The sequence below is a fragment of the Aquarana catesbeiana genome, linkage group LG03 (assembly GCF_042186555.1).
Source record: "Aquarana catesbeiana isolate 2022-GZ linkage group LG03, ASM4218655v1, whole genome shotgun sequence".
NCBI lineage: Eukaryota > Metazoa > Chordata > Amphibia > Anura > Ranidae > Aquarana > Aquarana catesbeiana.
Window position 1 is genome coordinate 88817224 of NC_133326.1, and position 10341 is coordinate 88827564.

General features: G+C 44.4%; 1 pseudogene; it reads left to right on the forward strand.

Moving 5' to 3' along the window:
- Positions 1–7447: 7447 nt before the first annotated feature.
- LOC141135973 (U2 spliceosomal RNA) lies at positions 7448–7609 on the forward strand (annotated as a pseudogene).
- Positions 7610–10341: the final 2732 nt, after the last annotated feature.

A 10341-nucleotide genomic window follows, 5' to 3' on the forward strand; every position in this document is an offset into this window, starting at 1 on the left:
GGGGTGCTTTAGTGGCAGTGTATATACTGCTCCTACAGCGCTGTAAAGACGCTGCTTGCAGGACTTTTTTTACCATCCTGCAAGTGCATAACTCCAGTGTGAAAGCCCTCGGGCTTTCACACTGGAGAGACAGGTGAGGCTCTTTACAGACGCTATGCAGGCGCTATGTTTAGCGCTGAAGCACCTGTAAAGCGTCTCAGTGTGAAAGTAGCCTTAACTTTTCCAGGGGATTTAAAGGAGGAGCAACAAATTATAGAGAAGCTGCTAGAATGATGAGGAATTCTCAAACATGTATGACTAATAACTCCTAGATCTTCTATCTATAGTAGCTTATTTGACCCCATTTTATGAAATATATTTCTTTATTTTTTAGTTAATTATAATATCCAGTCACCTGTATTTCAAATTTGTGGTCTGTGGTCAAGTAATGGTAAACGGATTGTGCTTCCCTCAGCAGTTTTCATTTAATATAATTGTATTTGTGTGCAATAGGAAAAAAACAGGATTTTTGCCTACATTTGATTGGATGATTGATGTGAAAAAACATTCACCTTTTTTACTAAGCTCAGTGAGCATTTACTTAATAAATAACTAATTAAAGTAAACATACATTTTACAAAGTGAACATGTTCTGTTTCTGTAGTAAGTCATACAGGGGTTTAACTACATATAAAACATGATTGGAGAGGCTATTTTCTATATCTGGAACAATTGCACTCTCTTTTCACTTCCAAGGGGTTTGGGACCTGAACTTGGACCATACAAATCCCCAGCCAATCAGGCAGAATCACAGAGGAATCTTCAACCCCAAGACAAGCCATCACAAATCTCCAGAGATTCCCTCCACAAGCTCTCTAGTTGCTGGGATTCCTTATCACCCTAGGCATGGGATCAGTGAATGTGCAAACCATCATGCACATCATCAATTCCATTCCTTGTCACTACATGCCTGAAGTCTCTTCTGCAGGGTTTCTTTATCTACAATATACAGAGTATTAAGAACAGTGAATACCCTGCGCTATGGTGTGTATTTCTTTGTAGCTGCCTGCACTATGATTACCCTGTATGAAATCATCTCAATGATAACACCACTAAGTATATGCGGTGCTATTTCAACATGTACAATAGAATGCTCAAAGTGACTAAATCAATGATAATCTCCATCAATGAAACAATAATATATAAATTCTGTAAGGGGCGTGGCTACCATGCTGCCAGATGAAAGCCTGATCCAGCAGCTCCTCCAGAGTACCGGGAAATATAGCATTTAGTGGTGACTAGCTTTGCTGAAACACTTCCAGCTACCTGCCACAGTGTCCCTGCACACACGGAGATGGCCAGGAAGAAGAAGGACATTAACAACAACAAAAAATTAAAACAATTCTTCCTCCCCACAGAGCGGCTGCATGTCCAATATGGCGCCGACAGCAGCTCACCACCCTTCTCCAGTGGCTCCTCTCGCTCCACACAGAGCCCTGCACAAACCAGAGCTTCCAAGGCCCCACAGCCACGATCACTAGCGGCCTCAACTCCAATGACACAGAGCCTTGCCAAGAGCAAACCTCGGCTATCTGTTGGGACATCTCCCTTCGAGATAAGCCATAGCTGCAACTCTCAAAACACTGCCAGGGAACTGGCCAACACAATCAACTTCTTTCCTATATCAATCAGCCTATCTCTAAAGGATATGTTGGTGTCCTTATGTGCTTCCCTGCACACAGACATGATTGAATGTATGACAATTTTCAGAGCTTAAGTTCAGGAGCTGGGAGGGAGAGCAGATCGTATTGAGCAAAAAATTTGTGAATTTGCAACCTCACACAATAGATGCACATAATGACGAGGATGATGAACTGGAAAAACTTAAAGCTAAAGTCTTGCACATTGAAGACCACTCACGATGGAATAATATAAAACTCAGAGGCGTTTCTGAGTCTGTCCAAAATACTCAATTAAATCAATATGCCTGTGACCTGATCTGCACAGTCCTACCAGGTATTTCAGCTTCTGAAATAGTAATTGATAGAATTCACCCCCTACCTAAGCCCTTCTATCTCCCTGACAATATTCCCAGAGATGTCATCATGCGGGTACATCTCTATCATGTAAAGGACCAGTTTATATTCAACTTCCGCAAAATGACCCAACTACCTGAGTAATACTCCCGCCTTTAAATGTATGCAGACGTCTCCCACTACACGCTAAAAAAAATAAAGTCGCTTCTGCCAACCATGAAGGCATTGCGCCATCACAATATCACCTACCACTGGGGCTACCCAGTGAAGCTTACTATCACTCACAATGATGATACATCCATGATCATAATGCTCACTGAGGGCCTAGCACTACTCCGATCATGGGATATTCTTCTGGATCAAGAATTCACATCCCGATCATCCCCTACCAGGGTAAAAGCCCAGGATGCATGGAAGGTTGTTTTTCATAAATGCAAACAAAAGAGCCATGTACCTTGATCACCTCTTATTCTCAAGTTCACAATAGCTACAGTATACTACCTGACTTCCCTGGTCAAATGGAGCACATCACCCACATAATTCCCTCCACGGATAATGTGCAGTACTCCTGCACTCGTATTCCAGTTGGAATAAATCACATTTTTAATAAGTGTTTTTCTTGCCTTTTTTTATCCGTTTTTCTGTTTTTGTCTCGCTTTCCTCCACCTTAGTTGGTTCCAGGTCTGACATTTGTGACGATCACCCATCAAATACTCAACTGGTATACTACCAAGCAACCTCTACCAACACTCACACTTAGGTTTGCTGCATCCTGTACACATTGCCTCCTATGACATAAACAGTTCCCTCACATCTTCACTGCATCTGCACAGCATAAACGAAAAGGAGTCCTTATTGTGTTAAAAGACTTCCCTTAGTACTTAATCCATTATTACACAAAGAAGACGTCTATGACACATGGAGATGTCAGCACACTGAGGAGCGTGATTAGACCTTCTAGTTGTCTCAACTCGTACTCTAGAATCTATATGATATTAGTGGATAAGGTATTGCTACAAGCTAAGTCTTCTTCCACTATCGATGATATTTCATGGTCAGACCACGCTCCCCCCAGATAGCAAGGATAACTTGCCACACATTTGTGGCAGTATTGAATTGTAATTCTTGTGAACTCGCTGCACATCTTCCCTGGCAAGTTGTACACTTGTAGAGCACTTAAAGCACAAGTTCTAGTTGACACTTTTCCAATTTGTAGCAAATTTGCGTGGCAAGTCTCTAGCAAGAGCAAAGTTGCAGTGGTAAGTCTACAGCAAGAGCCCTGCAAGTCTATAGCAAGAGCCCCGCAAGTCTACAGCACGAGCCCCGCAAGTCTATAGCCAGTGTTATGCAAGTCTCCATATTTGGCAAGAAAAAAGAAGCAAGCAGCGCATATCTATAATCCCACAAACTGGTGATAGTGAACCCACTGGTATTAACCTAATCCCTTATGCCCCATACACACGATCACACATTCCGACAACAAAATCCATGTTTTTTTTCCGACGGATGTTGGCTCAAAATTGTCTTGTCTTAAACTTGCATACCTGTGGTCACACAAAATTGGTCGGAAATTCCAAACGTAAAGAACATGGTGACATACAACACGTACGAGCAGCCGAGAAAAATTAAGTTCAATAGCCAGTGCGGCTCTTCTGCTTGATTCTGAGCATGCGTGGCACATTGTGCATCGGAATTGTGTAAATTTACTCGAACGGATTTCGAGTATTCGGAATTTACTCGAACGGATTTTGTTGTTGGAAAATTTGAGAACCAGATCTCAAATTTTGTGCGACGGAAATTCCGATGGAAAATGTCAGATGGAGACTACACACGATCTAAATTTCCAACAAAAAGCTCCCATCAAACATTTTCAGTTGGAAAATCTGACCGTGTGTACGAGGCATTATTGTACACATGTGAAATTCAAGAAAGAACTGTGTGCTGACACAGTGAACAAAAAGTTATTTTTTATTCATTAGTAAAGTGCATGCATCAAAAATGAATGTGTTCAAAATATTTGCAGTCCATTTTGCAATCCCAGGAAAAATCCAAGATTATTATTACCACTTTCTTGGATTTTTTCTGGGATTGGAAAATGGACTGCAAATATTTTGAACACATATGAATTTTTGATGCATGCACTTTACTAATGAATAATATTTTCTTGCACTAAGCACATTTTGTTCACTGTGTCAGCACACAGTTTTTTCTTTTTCACTTTTTTTAACAGCATTTGCACTTGGTTTGTTTCATAGAAAAAAATACTTTTTGTATGATAGATAAATTATTTTATGCATTGACACAGAGTTTATCGTTATACATGATTGTTGGATTGAATGTATTTCACATGTGTACAGTAAAGGATTAGGTTTATAGCAGTGGGTTCACTATCACCAGATTGTGGGATTATAGATTTGCGCTGCTTGCTTCTTTTTTCTTGCCAATTAACTGGTGATCATAGACAGTGCAGGGGGTGTCCCAGGTGTGCCTGGGCACACCCTAATCACTGCAAGCGAATTAGCATTATCGCTCTGTGTGCAGGCAGGGAGATGGGAAATATCTCCCTCTGACCAGTTCTGCTATTCATGAAGTGCTACCGTACTTCTCTTTCACTGTACAGGATCTACCATAATGCCGCGTACACACGGTCAGATTTTCTGACGGGAAATGTTGGATGTGAGCCTGCTGTCGGAAAGTCCGACCGTGTGTATGCTCCATCGAACATTTGCTGTCGGACTTTCTGCCAACAAATGTTTGCTAGCAGGTTCTTAAATTTTCCGCCAACAAAACTTTGTTGTCGGAAAGTCCGATCGTGTGTACACAAGTCCGTCGCACAAAAGTTCACGCATTCTCTGAATCAAGCAGAAGGAGCCGCACTGGCTATTGAACTTCTTTTTTCTTGGCTCGTCATATGTCTTGTACGTCACCACGTTCCCACGTTCGTAATTGTTGGCCAACATTTTTGTGACAGTGTGTATGCAAGACAAGTTTGACCCAACAACCTTCGAACAAAAATCCATGGTTTTGTTGGCAGAAAGTCCGATCGTGTGTATGGGGCATAAGAGTGTGTGTGTGTCTGTATGTGTATGCATATGTAATATATATCACACATATATACACACACGCATGTGTGTTTGATCTTTGGGGTGCGCACCCTAATGCAATAAGCTTTACACACCTATGCCAAGAAAGTTGATCTAGAGTCTTGCAATGTGGGCCTGCTGCAATTGTGCAACAATCTTGTGAAGCTTGGCAAGTCTAGCAAGAGCTTAGCAAGTAATTTTCAAACTTGCAGCACAATTACTTGCTATCTGGGCCTGTCTCCATATCAATAGTGGAAGAACATACACCTAATCCTGAAGGTCAACTCTCAAGTATTAAACTCATCCCAAATTGTCACCGATATTAGCAAATATCTTCAAGAATATTTCCAGTTGAACTATTGCTCAGTTTCTGACCCTTTCACTGTTTGGTATGCCCACAAGGCCTTCATTAGAGACATCTTTATACGAATGTGTTCTCGTATTAAGAGACAGAGGTTGTTGCAGCTTGACAAGCTCTTGGGAGACATTTGCAACCTAGAGTCTATTAACAAATCTAATCCCATCCACTCTTCGTGTAAAACACTCTCCAAATTACGCACTGACCTTCTACTTTTATTGGTAGAACCAATACGATAAACATCTTAACCTCCCTGGCGGTATTCCCGAGTATACACCTCCAACACGCTTTCCCATCTCTTCCTGATTTCAAAGGGCACCAGGCAGGGCTGTCCTCCATCCCCATCCATCTTCAATTTATTAATTAAACCCCTTGCCTTGCAGAAGAACATCACCACAAATTACTGGATTCAATTTTCGACAAAATTCCCATAACATAAACTTATTCGCTGATGACATAATAATCTTTCTAACAAATCCGGAAACTTTTCTTGCAGCAACCCATGAAATTCTTACAACATTCAGTGAACTATTCTATTACAACATCAATTTTACTAAATCTTTACTTCTAGACCTTGGAATTGACCCCACTATATAAAACAAACTTTAAACTTCCTACCCCTATACTTGGAACACTGACAGTATTCCTTACCTAGGTATCCGTCTAGTATCTGATATCTCACAACTTGCGGATGTTAAAGCATTTCTTTCAACTTTCCATATATTAAATCTTCTGCCCTTGTTTTAACTTTGGACAATAAATTAAGTAAAATATTTTTTTCTGCCAGTAAATACCTTATACAGCCCACTTCCTGTTTCTTGTCTGTAATTAACCTAGGCTTATGACATCATGCATAGCTCTCTCTCTCTCACTCTAGTGAGAGTTTGCCAGGAAGGGAGGGGGGGATGAGTCATGAGAGGGCCAATGAGAGCTGCAGGGCTGAGGAGCTGGAGGTGTGCCTCTGTGTGTCTGTGTAAATCCAGAAAGTGAACAGGCAGCAGCTCCAGATGCCCACAGTTAAAGTGGAGTTCCAACTACAATCACTATTTTTTTTTAAAACCTTTCAGAAGCTGTTAATATAGCATTGTAACACTCACGTTTTTCATAAAATTTGTCCCCCGATGTCCGGTTTTATCTCTGAAATGTACTTTGATAAACCTTTGCTAGCTGTTTCATTTGCTTGTGGGCATGTAAAGCCCACAAGCATTCAGTTCCGGGATATGGTGCTGCTGAGCGACCAGCATGCTCATTCAGTTCTTCTCACAGCGCTGTCAACTACTCAGGTTGCCATCACAATGGACGACGTCGTCGGAAGTGACTGCCCCATTGTGATGGCAAAGAAGCCCTCGGCACGGCCCACTGACTCCTGGGAAATGATGACACACTTCTCCCAGGAGCAGTAGTGAGCGGAGGCGCCGAGGGAAGTGACGTCAGGAGCCGAGGTGATGAAGGAGGCAGAGTTCGAGGGACCACATAGCAACAGGCATAAAAAGGTAAGTAAAAAAAAAATTCTCCAAATGTTTTTTTAAAATTTATTTCATACACATTAATGACATTTTTTTTGTTTGGGTGGAACTCCACATTAAAATGGTTGCAGCCAGACTCAGTGGAGGGAGATTTCTGCAGTATATTTGGCAAGTACAGAATCACAAGATATATAAAATAATATGCAAAGTGGTTTGAGGGAAGCTTCAGAATGGCAAAGCTGTTTTTATTCATATAAAAAATAAAAAATAAAAACATGCAACAGTAACAACGCACACAAACCTAATCCCCAATCACCCCCCAATCTTCACTACTATATATTTATTTTTATGGAAGACTTCATTCATAGACCTGATGGCTCTTGGGAAGAAACTTTCCCTGAAAGGATTTGTCCTCACCCTAATATTTCTGAACCGCCTGCCAGATGGCAGCAGTTCAAACAGATGATGTCCAGGAAGGGACAAATCGCTCACTATCCTTTCTGCTCTGCCAACACAACGGGACTGATCGCTTCTTGGCCTTTTGGCTAAGATCAAGTGTAGTATCGACTATAGCCTTTAGAGGTGTCTCTGCTTCACAGCTAAGATGTTGAGAACCACTTGTATCTATCCAAGCCATTTGGTCCTTGTGGGGTACCCTCTGCTCGGCCTTGTATGATCGATGATTAAATTCAGCTTCACCTACTGCTATTGGGCTAGAGGCTTAGCCCCCACAAGGAACGAGATTGCGGTCTTCCCTCCTCCCCCCCTCTCCGCATTATTACCTTCGGGCAGTAGATGCTAGAGCCTTTTTAAAGGCTATGAAAAGAGCGAAGACGTTGAGGAACCAGAAGGAAGCCGCCTAAGAACACCTGAAGCGACATCCAACTCCTCAACAATGGGGAAGAGTGACAAGAAGACCAGCAAGGAGAAGAAGAACCCTGTTCCAGCCACTCCCCCTGAAGAACCCAAGAATGCCGCAGCCTCAACCTCCAGCTCTACCCCGGCCGGCGCCAACCAACCGAGACCAGCCAAGCCAGACCTGCCTTCAGACGGGCTCCCAACCCTGAAGCAGACAGTCGTGCTGCAGCTGAAGGAGTTGGATGGAAGAGTCCCCGACATGACCCCGGAGATCTTCAGAAAGAAGATGATCTTGGAGAAGGGGTTCAGCAAAGCGAAGATGCTTTCCATGCAGACCTTCACAAAAGGTATTTTCTACGTAAATTTTTGTGTCTCTTCAGGTCTGCAGAAGATACTGGGAGATGGTGAAGACCAGTGGCCCTGAATCCCCCTTCCGTAAGTTCGTTGTGAACTGCCCCATAACACGGGACGAAAGGTGGGTGACGGCGGCCATGAGGAACCCCCATACCCAAGGGAAGGACATAGCCACCTACCTCCAGAGGTAAAGGACCCCGTCCGAATCCTCGATGTCAACGGCTTCTGGATAGGTAGGTGGTCTGTACTTTCTAAACTCAGGAAAGACCCTTCAGGGGACATTCAGCACCTGCAGCCGTGCTTCTCCCTGGGATCATTCACAGGAATCCTTTTCTACTCCAGCATGCCCCACAACTGTAACAGATGTGGCCATCCGGGACACATGGGTAAGGATTATACAGAGCTTGCTTGCAGGTTCTGTAGGGTTACAGGCCACGAGACCAAGGACTGTCCGAGGTCCAAAGCTTGCAACCTTTGCGGATCTTCAGACACTGTCCCTACGCTGGAGCCCTGATCCAGGGTAAGCCGCCCTCCAGCACCAGGAAGAAGCCGCCAGAAAACAAACCAAAGAAGCCAAAGGAACCTCAAAAGGTCTCAGGCTGAAATCTCCATCTTTTCCATTAATGTGAGGAGTATCAAGGATACATCTAGAAGGCAAGCGGTCCTGACGTTTCTTTCTACTCAGCAGAGTGAGGTCTATATGCTTCCGGAGTGCGCCCTTCCTCCCTTCAGGAGGTACAATCATCTGACCTCCCAGTGGACCCTTGGTCCCTCCTACTGGTCCGGGGTGGCGATTGTAAGTCTGCAAGGGTAGCCATTCTGGTCAGGGGTGGGCGCTTCACAGTTGACTCTATCCATGAGCTTGTCTGTGGCCGTCTTTTGGTCATAGACGGCTCGTGGGTGGAAGAGCCAGCTAGGCTCATCAACGTGTACACCTCCCCAGACAAGAATGTGTGGCTGGACCTTTTCCAGACCCTGCGGACCCAACTCGTCACCACCAGATTAGTAGTGATCGGTGGTGATTTTAACTGTCCGATCGAGGAGGATGGGCGCAGCTCCAGCACATACGCAAAACTTGATGCTACTTCTAGGCTGCTCAGGGAGATGATCTCGGAGGCCTCCTTGCAGGACGCCGTGGGATCCATAGGGAAAGGTACTGTGAACTATTCATGGTGCCAACCCGATGGATCTGTGCGTTCCAGGATTAACTTTGTGCTCACTTCAAGAACAGTCAAGCATCGTGAGTTCTCCATGATCCCCTGCTTTTTCTCTGACCACAGGGCTATTCACTTTCGGGGTGACCTGGGCGAGGGCTTTGCCAGCGGACTGGGTTCCTGGAAGCTGAATAGCATCCTGCTGGAAAACGAAGAATTGGTGGGGGAACTCTGGAAGGCCTATGCCACCTGGACGGAGGAAAAGAGATTCTTCGGAAGGGTAAATGATTGGTGGGAGTTTGTGAAGGTTAAGCTGCACAGCTTCTTTCAGGCAAGGGGACGCCAGCAAGTGTGTGCCAGGAAGAGGGAACTCAGGAGACTGCAACGTCAGTTGCAGTCCCTGCAGGACCTTCATCACTGCGGCTGGGAAGTTAGGCAGGACCTGGAGGACACCAAGAAGAGCCTGAAAGGACACTTCGAGGTAGAATCCAGGCACATTGTCTTCCGTGCCAAGGTGGAGAATCTTGAGAAAGGTGAGAAGTGTAATTCTTTCTTTTTCAGGAAACGTCACTGAGGACACGCACCCTTGTCAGAGCTACGTGACGAGACTGGAACACTCCAGAAGGGAAAGGAGGCTGTGATGCAAGTGGTCAGTGACTACTACACCAATCTCTACTCCCCAAAAGAGACAGACACACAGGCGGCCAACAGGTTCCTGTCAGGTATCTCTAACCAAATTGAACCTGCAGGTTCATCAGCTGTCAACGCCCCCTTGGTGTTGGAGGTCTCCCAGTTGAGCTCTATGTAGCACTGTGGGATCTCGTGGGCCCGGACCTGCTCGAGCTGTACGAGAAGATGGCGGTGGAGGGCAGAATGCCTCCATCACTGAGGGAGGGGATGATCACGATTTTGTATAAACAGAAGGGGAAGAGATCGGATTTTAAAATTGGCGTCCGATCTCTCTTCTGAACGTGGACTACAAAATCCTCGCCAAGGTTCTAGCCAACAGGCTGAAGTCATCAGACAGATCATCCACCCGGATCAGACTTGTGG